Raw genomic sequence first — 26,707 nt, 5'->3', positions numbered from 1 at the left:
TTCCCCATCTCTTTTTGTGGGCTTGGTAAGCATACAGTTGCCAGTAGCCACCAGGGTTCAGACCTCTCTCCCCTAGATAGAGTGCTAAAAAAAAGCAGAGTTGGCTGTCTGACCAGGCTGTACCTTATGACACCCAAGCTGCTGAGCAAGCTCTGCTTTCCTCAACTGTGTAATTATGGAAATCTGAAACAGAGAAATCACTCCAGGGGATGACAAACAAGGCTCTTCCTGGTGCCTGTACAGTTTATACCAAAGATTCGAATCTGTAGTCTCTGAGAGTGAAAGAGACTGTAAATACCGTGGGTAAATTAACAACAAAGTTATTAGGAAGATAGATAGATAGATAGATAGATAGATAGATAGATAGATAGATAGACGGACGGACGGACGGACGGACGGACGGACAGACAGACAGACAGACAGACAGACAGACAGACAGACAGACAGACAGATAGATAGATAGATAGATAGATAGATAGATAGATAGATAGATAGATAGATGGGTGGATGGATGGATGGATGGATGGATGGATGGATGGATGGATAGATAGATAGATGATAGATAGATAGATAGATAGATAGATAGATAGATAGATAGATAGATAGATAGATAGATGGATAGGTAGATAGACAGATAGATGGATAGGTAGATAGATAGATGATAGATAGATAGATAGATAGATAGATAGATAGATAAATAGATAGATAGAGACAGAGATATAGATATCAAATAGCCTTTGGCCTATGCCTTGCTATCTGGTTCTCCTCTGTGTGCTTCTCTTGGGGGAAGCTCTCCCCAGGCTGGTGGAGGGCTTGCTCCGGGGAAGCTCTCCCCAGGCTGGTGGAGGGCTTGCTCCGGGAAATACATCCTGGCAGAGCACAGAGTGAACTCACTGCCTGCTTTATTTCATGGATACCAAATGCCAAAGGCTTGGTTGCAGAGGAGAACCCTGGGTAGCACCATATAGGCTTGTGCTGCAGCAGTTTCCTCTTACAAGTCAGGGTCCCCAAGCCAGGTGCCTCAGTCAGTACTCCAAGAACACTTACTCGAAGTGCCAAGACTAGTGGGGGTGGATCTCTCCTGCAAGCTGTGGAGAGGTTGTACGATTTTGTCAGGCCTCCTGTTTGCCCAGTGCTTTTCTGCCAACTGACTGCTGCTCTTCAATGTTTGGCACCAGGGAGCCTTTGAGAACAGCCGGCACCTTTGGGCTGCTGCTCAAACACCTTCATATCAAAAAGAAACGCATTAACAACAGCTTCTGGTGTCCTGGCCAGCATTTTATTTGACATTTTAAAATGTTCTATTCAGTACAGTCTCTATTAAGCACTGTAGAGCCAGCCAGGCAGACTCTGTGGTAATTTTTTTAAACATTGTAATTGGAATTGATTACAATTGCAACATATCCAACATAGCAAAACTGTTCGTAAAAGAAACAATGCAAGATGTGATTTCTGGGAGACCTAGTAGAAACATCCATACTAGGAGAAACATCCACCCTAGTAGAAACATCCTAGTGGAAACAGTCTTGATGTGCTGAGATCAGATGCATGGATACATGAATCAGAGACCAGACCTCAGCTTCCATAATAATCTCACGCCAGAAGAAGCACTTAATTTTTTTAAAAATTTTTTTTGTATTGTATTTTATTTTTACTGAGGGGCCAAAGATATTCCTTTGGGAAAGGACAGTACCTTCAACAAATGATCCTTGGAAACCTGGGTGGCAACAAGTATAATGCTTCTAGCTTCCTCTCTGTCACCCTATAAGGGACAGCAACTGAGAAGTACACAACACCTTCCTGTGATACCAGAAGGAACTTTTAAGGCTGATAGGAATGAAAAAAACGCAGAAAACAGCAAAACAAACAAACAAAATAGCAACAAAATACACTTCAGGATCCCTTCCTTTCTAGATAGGACTCTGGTCGCTAAGGAAACAGCTCCACCAACTGGCAAGTGGAACATCATGAAACTGAAAACCTTAGACTCTGAGAGGCTGAAGTATAAATACCAGTCCGCTTGGGGAAGTGGTTTGTTCATCTTTGTTGGCCAGCGGAGGAAGGTGCTGACACTACTTTGAGATTCCTTCTTGTCCCAGTTACAATGGCAATGGTGGTTCTCAAGAAAGCAATGGAGAGCCTTTGCTGGAGAGGCCATGAGATCGTGACAATTGGGTTACGTGGAAAGGCCTGGAAGGCAGAAGAAGAGGAGCAAAAATAATGTAATTCCATTTCAATTAAAAATGCCAAGATTTAAAAACTCAATCTTTTAAATTCAGAGTAAATTGGTGTGTGTGTGTGTGTGTGTGTGTGTATGTGTGAGTGTGTGTGTGTGTGTGTGAGTGTGTGTGTGTGTGTGTGTGTCTGTGTGTGTGTCTGTGTTTCTGTCAGTTTCCCTCTCTTTCCCCAGCCCTTTCTCCCTTGACACACTCTCTGACCAATCTGGCCTTGAATTCACATTGATCTGCCTGACTCTGCATCCTGAGTGCTGGGATATAAGGTTTGATTTCCCACATCTGGCTCAGAGTAACTCTAAGTAAAGCCAGTTCTTTAAATAAATGGTAGGTGAAATTTTAAATGGGTTCATTGTTACAAGAGTCAGCTCTTTTGAGTAAAAAGTCCATCTAGTAAATAAAATGCTATTATTATCCCCCAAATTTCATCGTTCAATTATGCATATGCTTTTAATAAACTGTCGTTTTCATACATTTGCCTTTTGATAGCAGTCCATGTTTTGAAGAAAAGCGACTCTAAGAATGTCATACTAGGCTTATAACCCTTGACAAAATCTCCAGTCTGAATTTATTTGGCAAGCACAAATGTGTCCTGGAATCTGATCATGTTCTTGCTGTTGCTTCACGTTTAGCTTTCTGTGCTTTCTCTGAAATAGAGCTACAATAGATGAAGGCAGTGTTTCTATTTGTTGTGAAACTGCACAAATTAAACCATGCCAGAGTCTTTTTCTTACCGTAGTCCTTCCCCTTGGCTGAAGGAACCCCCTGGGCCGTGAAGAGCAAGGAGGCAGCCAGAGCTGGCTTCTGGAATTCTCTGAGCATTTATTCCAGGTCCTGGATATGGAACAGAGCAACTAGGATCCCTAAATCCATATCAGCCCTGGGCCAAGAGGAGGCCGGCTTCACTGGGCAGTGGTCTCAGTCCTTTCCACAACCTCCGTTAGTGTGGACCCTTCTAGGTGCTTTTGGGTTCGCGTAGCTCAGCTTTGCCTTGCCTTTCTAAGCTGACAGGATCACTGATTCCTCTTTCCGAGCAGAGTTTGGTTTTGGTGGTCTCTATATTTTAGTAGCGACATAAATTATACTGTGTTCTCTGTGAGTTTTTGTATTTTTCATCCTCCTGGACACCAGGCTTCCTGGGTCCTCTTTTGTGGGCCAAGTTTGTTTTAGGGTGCTTAGCAACAGTATAAATTATGCAGTCTTCTCTGTGCTCTTTGCAAGATTTTGTTTTTCTTCCTCCTAGCTGATGGGCTCGCTGTTTCCTTTTTCGAGGCCAAATTTGTTTTCCATAATGACTTAAAAATTATATTGTTTTCTCTGAGAGATTTTTTTTTTTACGAGCTTGGTAAATACCTAGAAGGTTCTGTTCTCCAATCTCCATGCAGAGTATAAAAAGGCAGAACAGACTCGCAACCCCAGACTGAACCTCATTTTACCCGAGCTAATAAGCAAACACAACTGCCTAAACTTTGTAATACAGAAAAACTGAAACAGAAATAGCAGCAGACTGCTATATAAAACACTGTGGCTATAGATAAATTCTCTTGTTGTGAATGTTGTTTGTGCCATGGAGTCGACTTTCTGCTTCATGTTCATGGAAAACTCTTGGGATGCCTCCGGAGGAACAGAGGGAGAAAACCAGCCTAGTGGGGCCTTGGCCTGGAAAACCCTGCACTTTTGATCAATGCCCTAAGTCCTGTCATTAAGAGAGCTCTCATCCAATGAAGGCAGAATTTTGCAGGAAGAATCGCTTCCCCAGCAGGCTGAGGGCTTGGTGGGTTCACCATTGGTAATGGATTCCAGCACAGTATAGGGCAAAGTCCTGCAGCATTCTGTCCTGAAAGCCAGAACTCAGAGGCATTGGTAGGAGAGGCGAAAGCAGGAGCCACTTGCAAGACGGAGCCCGAACCTGGTGCTGCATAGCTGGGGAGTCAGGGCTCTCTGACTGCTATGCTCTTGATAGGGTGGCGGCTCCTGCGGGGAGCACAATCACGTACAAAATCATGAAACAAAATGCCATATTAGATTTGAAATCACCCTCGGATTTAAGCTCCATATTACTAGGAACCAAGGTGAACTCGCTGCTACTAGGGAACATGGTCCACAGAATTTAAAGTTCCAGAGCTCACCCTCATTAATCTAAACCTATCTGAATGCTGGTGCCACTGTGCACCCCAGTGTAAAGGAGCCATCAGTGCCTGCAGCTCCCAAGCTGAAATGGCCGTCTGCGAAAGGACCCGTTTTCCTTCTGGCTAGAATTCCATCCATGGTTCCTTCTCTGGGCAAGTCTGCTAACAATGTGGAAAAGCAGACAAATGCACTAACCACGGACTCTCCAGGACTTAAAGGGTGGACTAAACCCAGACGGTAACAGTGTGGTGCCATCAGGCCTCTATCTTTGGCTGTTTGCCCACTGGACAAGTACATGCAAGTGAATAACAGGCAGATCACCTCAGAAAAGGTGTCCATGGAGAGGCCAGCAGACAGGGCACAGCTTTAGTGCCTAGGACAACACTTTTCCCGAATCACCAAAGCCTAAAACTAGACCCGCCTTCCCATTTGAGGTTGGCTCATCTCAGGCCTTTCCATGAATCTTAAAAATAGGTGATTCCAGCTGCAACCAGTGCCCTCGAAAATAGGCGGAACCACCCAAAAAATCCCTTTGAAATTATGTATTAAAGGACTGATAAATGACATGGATCAATAAAGGAAAATCTTGTGTTTTATTTGGGAAGCAGGGGGTTGTCCTGAAGATAGTTGGCTTCTGGGACTGGACAGGTTTAGGCACAGATTCTGTTTGGCTCAGACCTTGCTCTAAATTCCCAGAAAGGCGCCTGCTGATATCTAAGGCTCCATGCTGCCAAAGGCCAGAGGGCAGCAGCCCCAGAGCAGGCAGCAGAGCAAGCAGTGATTGCGCCCCAGGTGTCCAGACAAATCCTAAATCTATCCTGTTCTCTGGTGGCCAGTAGCTGGAGCTCCCTGGGGAATTCCTGCCACGGGTCACAGGGTTCTGTGCGTCCTCCCCATGGTGGGGCAGTCTGGAACAGGACCTGGGCTATATCTCCACTGTGAATCATTCTTCTGCAGCATCCTCCCAGGTTCCCAGAGTTGCAGGTTTCTCTGGCTGTTCCTCTAGCTGTGAAATGGTTTGACCTACCTTTCAATGCTACCTGACTGTGATTCCATGGGACTTAAAGGTTGGCCATACCTAGCCAGGGACCAAGCAAAGGATATTGACTCTGCAGGGAATCTTAGTCAGCAGTGGGATCCAGGCCACGGGGAGGTCCCAAGGCCTGATACTACTACTGAGGCCATGGAAAGCTCACAAAAAGGCGCCTAGTGTGACCACACTCCAGACGTCCCAGCAGGCAGCTTCAAGCGTCAGATGCAGGTATTTCCCTCCAACCAATGGACAGAAGCAGCTGACTGTGGTTGTTGAATGAGAGAAGATGGAAAGAAGCAGAGGAGAAGGGCAGCTCTGTAGGAGGACCGGCCGTCTCGTTTAATCGGGACCCCTGAGATCTCTCAAACACTGGACCACAGAGCAGGCAGCACACACCAGCGGATGTGAGGCCTCCAACACACATGCTGTAGAGGATGGCTGGGTCTATGATTATTCAAAGATGGTGGATCTAGGCCTCAGGAGACTGGGGGAACCAGGGAGTTCAGAGGTCAGCTGGGTCGGGGTTGAGGAGGAGGGGTGGGATGTGGAGCAGTCGGAGTGGGCAGGGTAAAATAAAGACTGTAAAACACTTAATTAATTAAATAATTAATTAATTAAAAGTTCTTACAGTGCTAAAAAATTAGAACGGGACAAAATGAAACCAGTGTCCCAGTAGGTTTCTTTGTAAAATCAATTAACCAATTTTATTATTATTATTATTATTATTACTATTATTATTATCAAATTTCAGTTATGTTTTTGTTTGTTATTTGAGTGTGTTGTAATGTGAACATGTGAACATAGATGGATTCTGAATCAATAATTGGAATATAGGGCACTGATTCCTTGGAACTATTCTTTTATAATTAATTAATTTATGTATTTTTTTTTTACACTCCAGAATTTATTACCCCCCTCCTGGTCCTCCATCAGACTGTTCCACATCTCATACCACCTGACAATCCCCTGTCTCCGCGACGATATCCCCACTCCCCACCCAGACCCCACCTTACCTCAAAACTAACTGGGGCCTCCAGATTCTTGAGGGACAGGTGCATCTTCTCTGATTGGACACACAGTCATGTTCTGTATGTGTGTGTGTTGGGGGCCTCATGTGTGCTATTGTGTGTGCGGCCTGTGTGTTGTTCGAGTGACTGACAGACCTTGGGGTCCAGATTAACTGAGATGCTGGTCGTCCCACAGGATTGTCCTCCTCAAACTCCTTCAGCCTCTCCCCAATTCATCCAAGGGGTCAGCGGCCTCTGTCCATTGGTCAGAGGCAAACATCTGCATCTGTCTTTTTCTATTGCTCATTGGATCTTTCAAGGTGCAGTCGTCATTTTTGTATTCACTTTACAAGTGTGTGAATTCAGAAACCAGAGTCTGCCCAGTTCACATACAAGACAAAATTGTTACCGCTTTGACTGTTCTGTTTCACCTGGGGATCCTAATAAGATGAATGAAATTATAGGACTTGGTGTCCCCCTTTGGTAATGATATCATAAATATGACATGGGCTATGTGTCTTCACCACAGATTTAGTAAATATAACCAAATGTTACAAGATAAAATCGTGGCCATCATTATTCTTTATAATTTCACTGAATCAATAGTGTCCCTATTGCACACACAAACACACACACACACACACACACACACACACAAACAAATTCAGACCTATAAGTTGCTTATCTTAAATCTTAATGTTTTGGTTTGTTCTTACTCTGATAGCTTCTACCTTACTTACTTTATGGCTTCTCAAATGAACCTAAAAATTTATCTATACATATTTTCCCAATAATAGCATACTTAAAAAAGAAAGTGAAGATTTGATATTCACAAAACCCAACGGATAATCATTGAATAAGCTGCCACTGGCCAGATAGACTTCTACTAGCAAAGAATATTTGTTCTACCCTGTGTTGGGTCTCACGTGCCTCAGTGGGCCCACGCCAAGGCATCACTTCCTCCTGAGGTCACCAGACACAAGACGGTATAGTACAGAATACAATTTATGCAGGGAATGGAGAGGGGAGTTAAAAGGGAAGTAGAGATAGAGAAAGGCAGAGAGAGGGAGAGAATAGAGAAGCAGAGGCTGGCCATGATCATGTGGAGGGGGAAGAGGAATGGAGAGGAGTCCAAAAAGCAACAAGAGAGTGAGAAAATAAGATAGTGAGGAGGGACACACAGCCCCTTTTATAGTGCGCCAGACCTACAGGGCGGTTGCCAGGTAACAGTGGGGAGGAGCACACATGGCTGTTGCCAGGTAACTGTGGGGTGGAGCTTAGACAGAATCCTAACAAGGGGGAGGTGCCTCGGGGCGGGGCTCTAAGGGATGGCCTTGGTTGTCTTAACTGATGTGGGAAGACCCACCCACTGTGGGCGGCACCATTCCCTGGCTAGGATCCCGGGCAGTGTGTGGAAAGGGGCTGAGCAGCAGCAGGCGTTCATTGTTCTTGGTGTCCTGATTATTTACACACCTGATGTGAGTGAGCAGCTGCTTCACACTTCAGAGTGGCATCCCCACCATGAGGGACTTTACTGTGAACCTTGAGCTGGAATAAACCTGTTCTCCTGACAGAGTATTTGATCAAAGCAACAGCAGTGACTAAGATTCTTGTGAATTGACCTTTAGCCTGTCAAGGTGGTCACAATGAGAGTTAATGTTGTGTTTTGTTTAAATAATTTTTATTAGATATTTTCTTATTTACATTTTTTTTGTTGTTTTTGTTTTTTTGAGACAGGGTTTCTCTGTGTAGTACTAGCTGTCCTGGAACTCACTCTGTAGATCAGGCTGACCTCAAACTCAGAAATCTACCTGCCTCTGCTTCCCCAGTGCTTTTTAATTTTTTTTTATTTTTATATTTATTTATATTTTATATGTTTTATATTATATATTCATATGTTCATATTTATATTTTATTTACATTTCAAATGCTATCCCCTTTCCTCATTTCCCCTCTGAAATCCCTCTTCTTTTCCTTGTGTCCTTTCTACCTCCTCCATTGGGGATCCTGTAGTCTTTCTCATAAGTGGTACTTTCTGGTTGTTTCTTTTACCTATGATAGACAGGGAAGGCTTTATTTGTATTTTTGTGTGCTGCGTTTGTGTTTCTCAGAACAAGATGACTTTTCTTTGGAGCAACCAGTCATTATAACAAAAGCACACCCTCAACTGAGGCTCCTTCAGATGACTGTAGCTCTGAAATATTGAAATGTTGGCAACTTCACCTCTCTCCTGACTACGTCTTCATGTGCATTGCTAAGATTATGTCTTCCTGCCCACCTCCTCTCCTAGCTTTCAACATTAGCCAGCATTCCATCTTGAACATACCCAACAAGCAGAACAGTAAAATGGGCAACACTCAGCCAACACTCTCTGATATTCTAGACAGCAAACCATAACCCAAGAATAACCTCCCACTCATACTAAACAAACTGAGAAACCTTACTTAGACCAATAATCACCACAAATGCAGATGCCTAGTAACCAGCATAGAAATAAAAGGAATATCAGCTTGGAAAAAAAGTCACAATCCTCACATTCTTAGTAGCCTTCCTTTCCCCATACAACCTCTTTTGCATCACATAGTTTATTTTAGTTTCTCAAGACATATTAGGGAAGGAGAAGTAGGAGAATGAGAATGAGAAAAAGGATGATGAGGAGGAGGAAGAGCAGGAGCAGAGGAGGAGGAGGAGGAGGAGGAGAAGGAGGAGGAGGAGGAAGAGGGGGAGAAGGAGAAGGAGAGGGAGATGGAGAAGGAGAAGGAGAAGAAGAATATCAATCAACATAATTGTATAGAAAATATTTCCACTGAAATCATAAATGAAAACTTTCTTCAACTAAAAAAGCTGCCTGTTAATATGCAAGAACCATCAAAAATACCAAACAGATTGGGAAAGAGTCCCTTTGCCACATAAAAATCGAAAGACTAAAAATACAATTTAAAGACATATAAAAAACTACAGCAGAAAAACATAACAAACTAAACAAAACAAAAACTAGAAATGTATGAAATCAGAACTATTAGATTCATATCCATTTTCTTTTTTAAGGATTTAATTCATTACTTAAACAAAGTTCTCCCTGCATGCATTCCTGCGGGCAGAAGAGGGCAACAGATCCCCTTACATACAGTTATGAGCTGCCATGTGGTTGGTAAGAATTGAACTCATGACCTGTGTAGGAACAGCTAGAGCTCTTAACCTCTGAGACATCTCTCCAGGCCTATTCCTGCCTTCTTAATGTATATTAAAAAAGACAAAAAGGTTTGGACACAGGTGCTGCATAATCACAGAAAGCACCCTCGCTTCTACAAGAAAGGAACTGGTCCAATATGTTTTGGACAGAACTACAATCAGCCATGATTCTGAAGATATTAAGAGGTCATGGCCTGAACTAGCAAGAAGCAAGACTAGAAACCTCACAGAAAGTCACATCTGGCTGATGCTTCCCCTTCAAGCCCATAGAGAACCCACCACCCAAGTGCATACAGGTCAGCCACAAGTTCCTCCCCATTGTGGGCATATAGCCTGTGCTCACCATGTCTTGATTTCAGTTTCCCTGAGGTCCACTCACAGCACCCAACAGCAGAGCTCAGAGCAGAGAGCAATTCAAGCTGCAATGCTACAGTGAACACACAGAAACACATCTGGGAGATCTTGTCTCTTTGTCTGACCGGCAGGTCGGCCTGGCACCCTGAATTGGCCAGTGAGTCTTAGCCATCCTCAGGGTAAAGTGTGCTTCAGGTCTAGGGCCAGACCTTTCCAAGATCTCAGGGGTGGTTTTCACTCCATTAGCATTTGAAATAAGATTCCAAGAGGAATCTCACCTCACCCAGTTCTGGGGGAGGACTCAACATTCCAAGGCAGGCTGGTCAGCTGCCTGTTCCTCCTCTCTGTGATCCAGGACACTGCACTTACCAGGAACTTACTTCAGAACTTGCCTGAGCATTCCTCAAAGAACTTGTCTTCTTCCCATAATCATTGAATAGCTTGCAAAGCCCACTGCTCTAGGTGCATTGGAGGTATCAGTGTGACCCAGGATTGGATGAACCAGTGGATGACCCAGGCTATTAACATTAAGGATGTATTTTTACTAAAAAGAGTTTTAGTCGGGCAGTGGGGGTGCATGCCTGTAATCCTAGCACTTGGGTGGCAGAGAGAGTGGTGAACTGAGTTATAGGCCAGCCTGGTCTACAAAGTGAGTTCCAGGAAAGCCAGGACTATACAGAGAAACCCTGTCACAAAACAAACAAACAAACATACAAACAAACCAAGCAAGAATTTTGTTTATGGCTAAATGCTTGGATCAGGGAAACTGAAGATCCCTTAAATAGATGATAGGTATGAGACAACCTCAGATGAAAAGCCAAAAACACAAGGGAATCACTGTTGATCACTATTACTAGTCAGCATTTTTTATCAGTGGCAAAGTAGAGAAAAGCAAGGTTGGATTAGTACAGATTGTTTAGATAAGCCTATCCCAAATCATAGAGAAAAGTAATCTTTCTATGTGTATAGAACGGGTAGTTAATTGAATGTCCTAATAAAGGCTGTACGCCAAGGGAAATTAGAAAAATCAAGGACTGGTTAATTATATATTGCAGGATATTACAGATGATCTTCAGTCTATACCAGTATACTTAAGAAATAAGTACTTCCTAATGCTAGTTTAAAAAAAATGAATTTTGTTTTTTAAAATAAATTAGAACAAGTACAAAAAAAGTAATGAACTACCTTTTCGTGACCTTTCTATATGTAGGTAGCAGAAAGTACCTATAGCCTACGTAAAAGGTGGATCAGAACATCTCAAAAGATCATAATTAAGAAAGAGTTTCTCATTTCACAAGGTATAATTAACAAATATTCCCTACAGTAAGCAGGGTTAGAGATAGCATTAGTGGATTAGAGGGTTATGGTTAAAATCAGGATAATGGTTGTTAGGGTTTGGATGCTTAGGAAATTAAAGGGTTAAAATAGGATTAGAGATTTAGGAAAGCATAAGTCCCAGGGTTAGGGGCAGGTTTAGGTGGCCATCTTTATTCATGATGGTCTCACTTAATCAAACGTATCCCTACTACACAAATAAGAAATGTCAGGTTTAGGGATAGTTTCAGGATTAGGTCAAAGGATTTGTTTATTGTGCTATGTGAACTCAGCTTCTTTCTTTTCGCTCATCTGCTTTCCTAGTACTCATTTTTATAATATCAAAAACTTTCCTGCCCCAATGAAAGTGGAACGTGAGTTATCCAAGAACCTATAATTCTCAGATGGGAAATATCTTTATATTATTATGGGGCCCAGTTCACATACAAGAGAAAACCTCTACTGCTTTGGTTGTTCTCAGTTGCCCTTGGGAATCCTCATGGATAAAATCACCGGACTTGATGCCCTTCTTTGGTAATGATATCATAAATATCACATGGGCCATGTGTCTTCACCACAGCTTTAGTAAATATAACCAGATGATACAATATAAAATGGTATTCTTGATGGTCTCAGTGAATCAACAGTGTCCCTATTACACAAAATATCAGACCTGTAAATTACTCATTTTATATCTTAATATTTTGATTTATTCCTATTCTAGTAGCTTCTACCTTACTTATTTAATGGCTTCTCAAAATATCCTAAAAGTTTATCCACACATATACTTCCAAATCTTGCATACAAATAAAGGAAGTGAAGGCTTTGATATTCCATAAACCCTACAGCTAATCACAGGATAAGCTGCCAAGGGCCAGACAGACTGCTGTCAGCAAAGAATAATTGTGCTAGCTTGTGCTGAGTCTCATGGTCACTTATTTATGCAACTAATTTCCTCTGAGATTCAAAAGGCATTCAGAATTTTTCTGCTCTAGATATGTACGGTTTTCTTTCTCTCCAAACTAAAAATATGTTTATGAAATATCTCTATGTGAATTTTTACATGACAATAAAATAATGAAAAAATAATCCCAGCCAAGAAATAAATACAAATGGCTTAAAGAAATTTAATTTTTATTACATATTTTTCCAATACACACATGGGATCGTGGTTTCTTTTACACATCATAATGCCAAATAGATCAAACATATAGTAAACTTGCTAACTTTGACTAAGTTAATTTTATACATACTAAATAAAACTTAAAAACTGATAAGACAAAAATTTATTCAATCAATAAATCTCCGCAGATAAAATAAATATGAAATGAATATGTGGCTGATATTTGTAATAGGTAATAAGAGGATATATATTTAAATTTTAATGTAGACTTTTAAGGATATGATATGTGTAAACATACAGATCTGGTCACAGTGGTATCTCTATGAACCCTATATCAATTCTAGTACACAACATGTTCTCTATCCCTGAGGGTTCTAAATTAATTTTAAAGGGTTTTGCTCTCAGCTGGGCTGTAATCCCAGCACTTTGGAGGCAGAGGTAAGTGGATTTTTAGTTCAAGGCCACCCTTGTCTACAGAGTGAGTTCCAGGACAGCCAGGGCTATACAGCGAAACCCTGTCTCCAAAAAGAAATAAACAACAAAAAAAAAAAAGAAAAATTAAAAAAGAGATTTACTCTCCTAGACTATGAAATGTTATTCATATTATGCATTTTCTTCACTCAATATAAGAATAATATATCTGTTCTTTTGAAAATGATATATATATATATGTATGCATATATAACATATATGTAATATATGTAAATATATAATATATATGTAAATGTCTATTCAGACAAAAACACTTTTGTACACTAAACATTATTTATATAACAAAAGGCCTCATTAAAAACCCATAAATATACTAAGGAAGAAAGAGCAGCACAGGGTTTGTGTCTAAATTAAACAACAACCATTTTCATACCTTCAGCACCCTTGAATTAATATAATCACAGTAGGTCTTCTTAAAAGTTATTAACATGGGTGGCCAGTATTTGTATAATTTTTTTATGGGGAACAATTAGTTAGGTAATGTGAATTAGTTTAAAGACATCCTGAGTAAATTATTTTTGATGTACAGACTGCAGGCTATTTATAGTCTCATACAAAACAGTTTCACCAGGTTGGAGAGAACGCTCAGCAGTTAAGAGCTCTGACTGCTCTTCTAAAGGTTCTGAGTTCAATTTTCAGAAAACACAGTATGGATCACTAACATCAGTAATGGGATCTTATGCCCTATTCTGCACTGTCTGAAGACAACAACAATATGATCACATACATGAAATAAATAAATAAACCTATAAAAAAGAGAAATAGTTTCTCAATTTTCTGTAGGGAAAACCAATAATTTCACTTATTTCCTTTGATGAGCGATGATATTTTTAAAAGGTGATGCCATTGAGAATGGAATATAAGAGGGAATATAATTTGCTTATTCCTCACCCCTGAATAAATAATATCTCAATACATTGAGGATTTGTTAAATCTATTGTATCTTATGGCATTAACATTTATTAAATATTAGAATGGTCTAAAGATGGAAACGGTTTTAATACATGATTGATATATAGACTACAATGAAAATTTTGAAAAAGAGATGAAACTATATGCACAAAGCTTTTGGTAGTTCCAAATAAGTAATTGAGGTACTTAAGACACTTAGATTATAAGACTTATGGCAAATATACATGGAATTAAAGTCTCTGTCATCAAATAAACTTTTATAACAAACTGGCTATAATTTAAGTTTAATTCTATCCTGTGTCCAGGTTACATTGAGGAGAGTGAAAATACAGGGTTGATTCCCACAGATCTTCCAAGGGTAGTCACACTCAGTCCAAGCAAGGATATAGAGTATTGTTCACTAAAAGGGAAAATAGCACAAAGAAAAGCTTGAAGATACAGAAATTCTTGAGAAGTTCAAGTGATAACATAGACATGAAAGTTTGGTAGGCCTTAACAGAACATAAACAGTGTCGATTTTGCTAAATATATAATCTTAAGCTTAATATATAATCTTAGGTATATAGAGTATATGATCACTTTCAGAATGCAGTGTTTCTCGTCAACAATTGAAGGCACAGGAGTGCTCAAAAATTATGGTCAGTCTTTAGAATTGTTATTTAGAAAATAATTCTCAGTCATGATTCTCTTTGTCATTTAGAGATGTATCTCAGTATCCCAGATGAAAGAACAGACTTTGGCTTACTTCAGCACAGCTGAGTCCATATACAACTGAGGAAAACTGAACAATCTTATTAAATAAAGAGGCCAAAACTGTAAGGTATATTTACCACATATAGAACACCATCACGTTATCAAGGAGCACTTCTCACTAATAGATTGTGTTCTCCTTTACACCAATCATGCCTGCTGCCTGATTTAAATGTGATGCAGGAGCTTCTGTCATCAAACTCACAGATTTGCATAATTATTCAGGTATCCTATCTCATGTCCGTGGACTTCAACTGGATTTTCTTATAATATAACAATCACATGCTCTTCATGTAGGGATCTCAAGAAGGAAATAGCTGGTTCAAGTTATATCCTTTTGTGAAGGACTCTGGAATATAGACCAACTCATATTAAAAGCTCCTTCAACTTGATTAAACATAAACATGTTACTATTGATGCTAAGAATATTTTTTCAAAATTTAATTGCTCATATATCACACAAAGTTGTAATAAAGGAAACACAGTGGTTGAATATAAACTTATCCAGGTTAGTGCAATATTCCTCATTGGTTTCCACCAAACTACTGGTCTTACAAGAAGACCAAAAATCAGACATGTAACAGCCGACAAAAACTATGACATTCAGTTTAAATTATACACTTGACTGTTTTGTTCCTGTAATAAGTGTAACACTGCCCTAATTATGTTCTTAACTACATCCTGAATAGTAATTATAAAAGTTCTAATGGTCTGATTTTTGTGTATTTTAGTTTTTACCCCACTAGCATAAGAGAACCCTTCCATTCACACTGCCTTTGATGACTGTCTTATTTTCAGGATCTTTGTCATCTCTTTAATTGCATTTTGGCTCTTAAAATAAACCTTCTTTGCAACACCAAAACTGCTTCTCTTTGGATTTCACCCCTTTGGTTAGTTTAAAATGTAGGAGGATCCATTGTACGAACACCAAAAAAAAATACAGATATTCTCTCACACCTGACTACAGTCCCAGTCCATTCATATTCATCTTGCCAATACAGCCCCAGTGCTATATTCATGGAAAGGCAGGAGAATTTGTGAGATACCTGGAGAATGGGAAAGGCTAAATACAGGAATTTAAGAAACATTGTCATACAACTATTTCTTCAAATTAGGTAAGGAAAGTGGTTCAGGTGTGTGTGGTGGCCATGCAAACCAGAGGACCTGCATCCCATGAAATGGACCCTTAAAGAAAACCTAAGATGGTGATTGGAATGAATATTGTGTGTTAGGTATGGATGATATGCAGATCCATTGAGCATGCTGGGGAATGAGAGAATCTGCCATACATATCACCCTCTGTGGCTTTGAAATATCTCTCCCTTTAGTATCCCTTGGTCTATAACATCATGCAAAAGAAGAATATGAAATTCCCAGGCACAGACATCCTCATGTGCATACACACACACATACACACACACACACACACACACACACACACTGAAACACACCGTAACACATACAAGCACAGACACACACACAGACACTCACACACATGCTCACTCACACACAGACACACCTTGACACATACAAACACACACAATAAACAAACAAACACTCACACAGAAGCAGGCATCAGATTCCACCAGAATTCGAGATAAAGAGGTTTGTAGCTGTCACCTGAGGCCTCTGAGACTGCAACAAATGTTCTTAATGAAGAACACATCTCTGCAGCCCACACTACACTTGGCTTTTGTCCTTCCAAGTAAGTGTGCTGGATCACTCCCAATCAAAGAGAGAAAATTCTGGAAACCTGTAGTGACAGGAACATGAGGTAGGTATGCTGATTGCCTTAGGCTGTTAACCATGCATGTCAGGATCTTTTGAGTTCCGTAACCAGCCACAGGATCAGTGATTGTCAGTTTGCAACAAATTTGTCACATCGCATCTAGGATATCAATGCAGATTAGGCCCATCAGATGACATATGCAGTTGAGAAGACCTTCTAATCTGTGATTGTAGGTAAGAGAATGTTGGGAGGAACCTTACTACCAGCTGGAGTGGATAGAATCCGCCTCAGGGTCCACATGCACCTGGTGGAGAGTGTGGCTCTGCAAGGCTAAGAATGGAGAGGGTTGCTTAGTGGTGCTCTCTTACTTCTGGAGATCTCAGAGCATGCTGAGGACATGTTTCTTGCAGTGCTCTGTTCTTGTGAACATCCCTAGAAAGAATCTGATTCCTGAGACTGACAGTGCATGCAAATTTATGCAAATGACCCCGTGTGTGTGTGTGTGTGTGTGTGTGTGTGTGTGTGTGTGTGTGTGTGCATCTGTGTGTGTGTGTGTGTGTGTGTGTGTGTGTGTGTCTATAATATATAGATATTGGGAACAAGCAAAAAGAAATTTGTCCTAAGGACTGCCTTTTTGTTAACAACTTTCATTTAAATGTAAGTTCAAACTTATTTTAAGTGCCAGGTGATACTTGACCTTAGTACTTAAAAATTTCTAGGTAGCTTTCTTTATTCAAGTTTTGTTCCCCCAAAATAACAACTATTCATAACCATAATTTCTATTACTCCAGTTTTATTCCTCAAAATATAATACCTGTTTCTATCCACAAAAGAACATATGATTATGATAGGCGAGAGCATAACATGTATATTCTGTATCAGTTGAAATAGATTAAGAATAGGAAAATGTAGTGATTGAGGGGGAAATATAGATATAACTTGTCACTGGTAGTTGTGGATTTCAGGAACGGAAGCTATATAACTTTCAGACTTTGTGTGGATAGGGGTGGAATATTTCAGATAAGCATGGAAGTGTATTTTCTCACCCATATTTATCAGTACTGACTTGATTACAATAATTTCATATCATTTGAATTCTTATGATGTTTGAGTTGTGATGGACTTCAGGGGACACACAACATAAATGCTATACCACATTGCTGTATTTCATATAATTTCTCTCCAGCATGCATAATTTCATAACGATAAAGACTACAGATTTTTGCAAAGCCTTCACCATACCAAATATATTCACAAGGATCATCTGCAGTACGAATTCGTACATGATGAAGAAAACTGTAGAATTGTGCAGAAGCTTCACCAACCTAAATTCACTCACTTTATTTCTAAATTAGATTTTAATTACTAAGAATAGATGAGATGATCAATGCAACATTTATAAAAGCAAACATTTAATTCGGGCCGTCTTTCAGTTTCAGAAGTTTAGAACATTTTCCTCATAGGAGGAAACATAGTACGCATACAGGCAAACATAATGCTGGAGAAGGATATGAGAGTTCTGCATCTTGATCCAAAGAAAGTTAGGAAGAGCCTTCTTCCAGGGAGCTAAAAGGAGGGTTTCTTCGGCACTGGGAGGATCCCCAAAGCCCACCCCAACACTGTTAAACTTTCTTCCAAAAAACCACACCTCCTATTATTTCCACTCCCTCCCCCACATAAATCATACCTATCACATTCCAGTGCCTGGCCCCATATGGTTGTTCAATCACAAGAGTGTATGGGGACCATACTTAAAGAAAGCATATTGCAAAATCCATGATCTCCAATGTCAAAAGGCACCATCATCTATCAAAGTCTCAAAAATGTTAAAAGTCCAAAGGTCAAAGACTCTTCTGTAATTAATCCTATCATGCAAGATTAATCCGCTATATTTTTGGAAACAATAAAACACATCATATATCTTGAAATTCACAGGATATACTTTATTATTCGTAAAGGTAATGATGAGGAAATACTAGACCAAAGGAAGACCAAAGCCAGCAAAACAATCTCCAAACTCTGTATCTCCATGTCTGTTATCAAAGTGTACTTCAGGTCTCCAACTCCTTTCTGCTTTGTTCACTGAGCACAATTTGTTCCCTTTGAAAGGTTTTATTCAGTTCCTGAGCAGGTATCATACAGTTCTAACATCTCAAAAACTTGGGGTCTCTAAGATAACTTCAATTTCACAGGTCCTTGTTTCAGTGTCCTGGATCCACACATGATCTTCTCTGTTCCTCCAAAGAGGTCACTTTTCTAGCTCTGCCCTCTGTATCACTTTAAGCTCTGGTTGACTCCATTCTACTGTTCCTGTTGTTCTTGCTGTTCATCACATGATACTTCCATCTTCAAGATGCTGGGTTCTTCTACTAGAACTAGTCTTGACCCATAACCTCCCTTATGCTTGCTCAATGGTGCCAAGCCTCATTTGTTCTGCATGACAATTTCATGAACTCGAAGTCAGTACCACCTGGGTTATTCTTACACATGACCAAGGACAGCTGCACCATTAGGTCCAAACTTGGTGAGCTCTAGAACACACCATTTTTGTCACTCAGAAAATACTAGTCAGTTTTCACCAGAGTGATGCTGATTTTTTCTTCATCACCTCTAATTACCAGCTAGCCAGCATCAATTGTCTTAGTAGATCCTTCTATTCTTACCATTTAAGACAGAGTTGCTGAGTTCTACTACCTACTAGTGCTGAAACATGGCTCCTTCTATTACATTATCAGCAGCTTTCAATATTTCAAACATATCACTGCCTAATCTTGGCTTTCCTGGAACTTGCTTAGAGATCTACCTTGATCTCAAAGATCTGCATGACTCTGTCTCGTGAATGGTGGGTTAAAAAGCATGTAACAGCATGCCTTGAACTAAGCTTTTCTGTTTATATTTTAAATTCAGAACCCAGAATCCAAATCTATCCCTCAGCAATTTGACACATACTTGTATCTTCATATGTCTACATCAAAACAATAACCAGGTAATAATAATTCCTAACATGATACAGTTCTCTTTCATAAAACTGCAAACCTATATGTTTAGCTGAATGTAATCTTGTACTAATGTAACAATTCCTTTAATGCCACTGAATATCCTTGATCAGAAATTTTAACTTCGTTCAACTTCCTGATGATGCCTTGTATTTTGAACCTTTCTTTTTTTATTTTTCCTTTCTTAGTTTCTATGCTTGTTAAAAACTTTCACACCAAATTCTATGCAGTGATTTTCATGACTTACTTTCTCAATACAATTAGTGTAAACAGATTTACCTTAACCTCAAGGAAACTCTTCATACCAGGGCAGCAAACTTCTTTACAAAAGCATAAAAAAAAAATCTCCAGAATGGAAATAATCCCAAGCACCCATGTCTGTCTATCATATCCTACTATGATACCCTCCTAACTCCCACTTAATTCATGATCTTATTCATTATGTTTCTCTTCAGCACACAGAATTTGGAGACGTATCTCTGGTGAAAACACTTTACCACATTGATTACATTAATAAGTTTTCTGTCTGGTGCGTGTTCTTTTATGATACTGGAGATGACTGTGCTGTGCAAAGGTTTTACCACATTATTTAAATTCATAAGGTTTCTCTCCGGTATGTGTTCTTTTATGATATTGGAGATGACTGCGTTGTACAAAGGCTTTACCACATTGATTACACTCATAAGGTTTCTCTCCAGTATGTGTTCTTTTATGATATTGGAGATGACTGTGCTGTGCAAAGGCTTTACCACATTGATGGCACTCATAAGGTTTCTCTCCAGTATGTGTTCTTTTATGTATTTGGAGATGACTGTGCTGTGTAAAGGCTTTACCACATTGATGGCACTCATAAGGTTTCTCTCCGGTATGTGTTCTTTTATGTATTTGGAGATGACTGTGCTGTGCAAAGGCTTTACCACATTGATTACACTCATAAGGTTTCTCACCATTATGTGTTATTTTATGTATTTGGAGAGCATGGTTCTGTGCAAAGGCTTTACCACATTGATTACATTCATAAGGTTTCTCTCCAGTATGTGTTCTTTTATGATATTGTAAAGTACTGTGACATGCAAAGGTTTTACCACATTGAATACATTCATAAGGTTTCTCTCCAGTATGTGTTCATTTATGATATTGGAAAGTATTGTGATGTGCAAAAGTTTTACTGCATTGAATACATTTATAAGGTTTCTCTCCTGTATGTGATCTTTTATGTCTTTGTAGATAACTGTGAGCTGCAAAGGCTTTACAACATTGAGTACATTCATAAAGTTTCTCTCCAGTATGTATCATTTTATGTCTTTGGAAATCACTGGGTCTTGCAAAGGCTTTACCACATTGATTACATTCATAAGGCTTGTCTCCAATATGTGCTATTTTATGATATTGGAGATGACTTGATCTTGTAAAGGCTTTACCACATATATTACACTCATAGAGTTTCACTCCAGTATATCTTCTTACATTCCTGCAACGATAATTAGCACATCTTTACCACATTCATAACTCTGATCAATCATGTAATCAATATGAATTATGTTTACAATTTTTCTAATGGTAAAGAAGAAGCATATCTTAAGGTTTTAGCAATTTATAAGTTCATGGTGTTCTCCCTCATCATGAATTGTTCAAGACACCTGTGATGGTTATTACATGTCTCATATTTATAACACCCTCTTTTAATATGATGTATTTTAGCTATCTGAAGAAAGAACAACTCTGATCTTTATAACACTGATTGTATTAATATTTTCTCCTCTAGGGTGAATTACAACACTTTTGACTATTAACCAGGACACACAGAAGAATTTTCAAATTCTTAATACCCTTAAAGATTTTCTAAACTATGAGTTTTGGGATATTCTCTGTAAAACTAGAAAACCAACTAATTGGAAATATCTTTCACATTACTAATTTCTATTAAAGTCAGAATACTATGTAGTTTCTTATTTTAGAACAAAAAATTTTATGTTTCCTCTTTCAATATTCCTATGCTCACATCTTTTTTATCCATTGTAACATGATATACATAATAAAAAAAAGAATGATAAATGTAGCTGCCCGCAGCCACATGTAAACCGGGTTACCTGTTGAGAGAATTTTGGGGTCATAGGGAAGAGGGGCGAAAAGAACGTGCGGCCAAGTCAATGTTCACTGATCAAAGCCCTAAACTTTAATGGCGCCAGACCTTTTAACAGTTCGGGCAAACCCTTCCCCCCAGACTCCAGGCTGAGTTCCGGTGGAAGTTGTCTAGCTTCTCTTGGAGGTCTTCGTCTTGACTGCTCCGGCAGCTGGGTGGGTCACTTGCTTAATTCAGGAATCCCTATACCTGGAGGAACAATGAACTTAACCTTTACTACGAGCGCTCCACCCTAGGTGGAGCAGGATCCTTGCTAACTGGGAGAAGTTAACCTTGACCAAAGTCAAACTCTGACCAAGTGCAAGACTGCCCCAATATGGCTCTGTACATGTCCTCCCTTTTTTTATTAATTTGAACACGAGGAGGTAGAAAACAAGTGGATAAATATCCTTCATAAGAAGGCGGGCCTTAACCAGGAGGGGAAGCATTGACCGTAATTCCTCTTAAATATTGTATAACGTCTTTTTCAGAGGAGGGGTAATAGGCTCCCTTATTATTTTAAGGACAGCCTCTCGACGTTAACCCCTATGCAATTAGGTGTACTTCCTGGGGACTCAGAAGCAGAAATTCACCTCCCCATGCAGTGCTTTGCCTCGCACGTCTCGCTGGTACCCATGTTTGTTCATAAACAAACACACATAGATCTGAGTTCTATGTGGCTCCCTCTTTGGAGATCCACTTGTGTAAGTTTTGAAGCCAGGGGGGTCTGCAAGTGTCTTTAACAGACATGTAATCTCTCCATCCAGGTGAGCCTGGGTGGAGACAGCCAGTCTGCTTAACAGACAAGGTCAAGAGTTAAAGGTGGAATAGGATTAACTTGTCCCAGAAGTATCCAATTCAGTTGTAAATTAACAACTTTAAGGACCCAAGGCTTGGCCTCTGAGGTGGGAGAGGTAGCCTTGTGAATCAAGAAATAAGCTGTTACTTCTCAGGAAAAGTGGAGACTATATGTTAAATTAACACAGCTGGCTGAAGATTGTTAGCCATCTTCAAAATTGGAATCTTCAATATTGGAATTATTTCTAGACCAGTCTATGGTTGAGTCAGCTGAGCACAATAAGGAGAAGAGTCATTTTAACTCTTCTAATTAATTTTTCCTAAGCTAGCATAACAGTCTCCATGTTCTGTCCCACAAAGTCTAAAAGCTTGAAGCTAGGCAATTTATCTAACCTGGGACATTTGACAATTGAGGTAAGTCAAGAACATATACCCAATATAGCTCTTATGTTACCATGGTCTGGGCATTCAGCAAGCACACAGTCAGCATATCTTCTGCAGCATTCTGTGGAAAAAACAGAGGACATGCCTTCTCCCCCAATATTAAATCAGGATCATGGCATATGTTAGTAAGTGAATTCCTTCATTTCACCTAGACATCAATATGTCTAATTACAAGATGTCATATACATTTAGCAAGGAGTTTCTTGGCATCCAAATTTTAAAATTTTTTTTTAAAAACATGCAAGCATAATTTAAATTATATGCACAGGGACACAATTTCCCCTCTCTTCTTTCTTCCAAGAAGATATTGTTTTATTAATTTAAGTTGGAACACAAAGTAGAAACCATAACATAGGCAATAACTATGTAATTATATAAAATATAGTTGCTTTTTCTGTTAGAGCAGTTGCAACTAGACAGCCTAAAAATGAATCATTAGTCACATGTACATATTTTTTTAATCTTTTAAATTAGAAATATGAATATCATTTATCTGTAATAACTAAGTCCTCTAGGATTAACACCATTACGTGGTAGAGGTAGAAATTGAGGACATCAAGAACAAATCTTTACAATTTGATGTGCACAAAATATAAAATTATTTCAAATACCTAAAGGACAGTCATTTAGAGAACATATCCTTTGTTCTTAGAAATTTGAATCACATTTGTATAAACTGTAGAAATTAAGAATTAGCAGTATTAAAAATGGACCAATTTTAAGCAATTATAAACCATGAGCTATGTATATCTACTATTATTAAAAGCTTGACCTTTAACATCTTAAAAATAGCTGCTATAGCACCCAATTCAGGTATCTGTGTTGAAGCAGGGAGAAACTTAAAGGAATAAACATGTGATCTGATAGTACAAATTATCTTTTGGATAACAATTATTAATTTTGCCTAAAAATGCTTGCCATGTAATAGATCATTAATAATAAATTTGATTGTTGCTTGAAGCAAGGAACAAACGTTTCCTACCTTGAAAACAGAGGTTTAAGACCTTCTGTGGCAAGCTTAAAATGAGGTAAATATAAGATAAAGCCAATTAATATATCTTAACAACCTTTGAAAGCCATTTACCTAAAAATTCTAAAAGTCTATAGGAGCAAGGGCCTGTAACAAACATTCTATGAACATTATACACTGAAAATTTTAAGATCTTAACTTCTAGTATTGAAACAGAGACAAAACACATTTTTTTTTATCTGCCCTAGGATCTACCTTTAGTCCTTGGCAAGGACTAGACCTGAGCCTTTTAACTAAGACAGGATTAAACAAAAGAAACCTGTAATTTCATGGTCAAAGGAACCTACTTGATATCAAATACATTTCTACAGAGATATCCTTTTTAATCTTGGAGGGTTAAATTTTGCTCCTACCATTGTAGCCTATAAACTTGTGGAAAAGTGGCAATGGGCCTCTAAAACCCATAGCTGTATCACTCTCAAAATTATCTTAATTACAAAATGTTAACAATTACGAGCCTGCAAACTGAAAACTGTAGCCAATGACACACTGATTTTTATTGTAACTCAATGTTTTCTTGCAATATTAGAGCACAATTGTAATTTTGGAAGCAAATCCCAATTTTAAACAATCTATTTTCTTTAAAATTAATGGCAAACACATATTTACAGCACAAGGTTTGTATGCCAGTTCTTATGTTCAAGTGTATAACAGTGTAACTTATTAAAGAGACAATATTTTAAATCTTAATCTTCATTAAGTCTAATCTCCAGGCCAAGATTCACATGAAACACCATGCCAATTTAGGAGCGTCCCAAAGGCCTGTATTTCCTGGATTGCGTCATGCCACGTGGTGTTCAAAATGGCGGCTACCCTAAACTACCAGCCTTAACCGTCATGCCACGTGGTGTTGTTCAAAATGGCGACTACCCTAAACTACCAGCCTTAATCGTCATGCCACGTGTTTGTTTAAAAATGGCGACTACCCTAAACTACCAGCTTTCACCTAACATTTGTTAATAACATTATACCTTTTAAATCATGTCCAGTGACTTAAGCCAATACTCTATAGTCAAGTCATGCAAAATATACCTTTAAATCCAATTATAAACAAGAACAAGGCATGAGTGGCGTTAGGCCACGTGTAGTTAGTTAAGATAGCTCTAACACTGAATCACCAGTTTTAAACTAACCTTTTCTTAATAACACTATACCTTTTACATAATAACCAATTAATTTATAACTCTTTAGTCAAGAAATGTAAAGCCTTATATCATTAAAACCAATTAGAAACAAGTATAAAGCGACTACATGAATTTCACAAGTCAAACCAAGGTCTTCCCAAATCTTGAGGTTTCTGGGCTTTAAGAGCGGCTTTTTCCCCAGCCATGTTTGCCTCTTGAGTGAGCTGCGCTGTCGCGGCGTGGCTTTGAATCAATCCCCACACAAACTGTGGCTAGCTCAAGAGGTTACCAGCAGATGTAATCTTTACCAATTTTTCTTTTTAACATGAAACAGTCATTCACACAAAGACACAGAGAGGACATAAACATACACATAGACAGTCGGTCGGTGCACCGGGACAAACACGGAAAGATATACAGAAAGTTAAGCGTGCTTGTTAAGCAATTGCATCCATTTTCCTCTTTAAACAGCTCTTAGAAGCTGTGGACATATGCCTATTTTTAAAAACCCCTTTCTTTTCGCCGAAATCAGCTCTTACGAGCTTTGGGCAAATGCCTGCCAAATTCCTTCCCCATATTTCCCTATCTTATCAACCCAAGCAGTCCTGCGCTGGGTCCACACAGTATGCTTGAAAAACTGTATCCATTCCTGCACTCACAACAATAGACACGAATTCACTAGCGCTAGTTTTGACTTCTATGTTGCTTACCGTGCGGATACCATTAATTTTCACCTTTTTCTGCGAAGCTTCGCTGGATAGGGCTACCTCAAGAAATTCTCTCGTGCCAGGTCTTCCCACGTTCAGGCGCCAATATGTAGCTGCCCGCAGCCACATGTAAACCGGGTTACCTGTTGAGAGAATTTTGGGGTCATAGGGAAGAGGGGCGAAAAGAACGTGCGGCCAAGTCAATGTTCACTGATCAAAGCCCTAAACTTTAATGGCGCCAGACCTTTTAACAGTTCGGGCAAACCCTTCCCCCCAGACTCCAGGCTGAGTTCCGGTGGAAGTTGTCTAGCTTCTCTTGGAGGTCTTCGTCTTGACTGCTCCGGCAGCTGGGTGGGTCACTTGCTTAATTCAGGAATCCCTATACCTGGAGGAACAATGAACTTAACCTTTACTACGAGCGCTCCACCCTAGGTGGAGCAGGATCCTGGCTAACTGGGAGAAGTTAACCTTGACCAAAGTCAAACTCTGACCAAGTGCAAGACTGCCCCAATATGGCTCTGTACAGATAAATGAAAATTTTACACATTGAATTCACACTGTTTGAATTTTTGTTTCTCATACCATGTGCAATATTGTCTACCAACATTCTTGATACTCATAAAATGCACTCTCACCAAACTTAACCATATTACTACAAGAATATGAGTATCACCAAACTTTCTATGGACTAATTGCTTATTAGAATGCTTTGGATATAGATTTATCATTATTCATTATTCAATTTCTAAATACTTTGAGGCTATACAGAATGTCAGGTCCACAGCATAGCTCTATTGGAGCTATTTATCAAATGGATACACAAACCAGATGTTGGATCTTGAGGTACATGGTTTTGTAAGAATATTACAAACATAGCTACACTTAAAGGATTTTTATTTTATACTCTTGCTTTTCACTGGAGATTCCATAAGATATTAAAATTTCCTCAGAGACAATTTTGTATAAGCTTGCACATGAAAATTACCTTTCGTGTTTTCTACTACTTTGACAATGTTCTTCAAGATGATGGTCTTCCCAATTATAGCCTAAAACACAGTACAAGAAAATCAATGATATACTATTTGAAAATAGGCAAAATTAAAGATACTGTGAATTTTAACTGTACTGTGAAAGTTACAGTGAAAATTCAGTGAAACTGAATTATTCAGCTCAATTTTCATACAATTAAAATAATAGAAGATCATCAATAACCAAG

General features: G+C 39.2%; 1 pseudogene; it reads right to left on the bottom strand.

Annotated features, from left to right (window-relative positions):
- LOC127669341 (zinc finger protein 431-like) overlaps positions 1-26,707 on the bottom strand; it is a 140,522-nt pseudogene that overhangs the window by 33,066 nt on the left and 80,749 nt on the right.

Source organism: Apodemus sylvaticus, chromosome 19 (assembly GCF_947179515.1).
Source record: "Apodemus sylvaticus chromosome 19, mApoSyl1.1, whole genome shotgun sequence".
Classification (NCBI taxonomy): Eukaryota; Metazoa; Chordata; class Mammalia; order Rodentia; family Muridae; genus Apodemus; species Apodemus sylvaticus.
The sequence above is the reverse complement of the archived record's forward strand: the minus strand, read 5'-3'. Positions and strand labels throughout refer to the sequence as shown.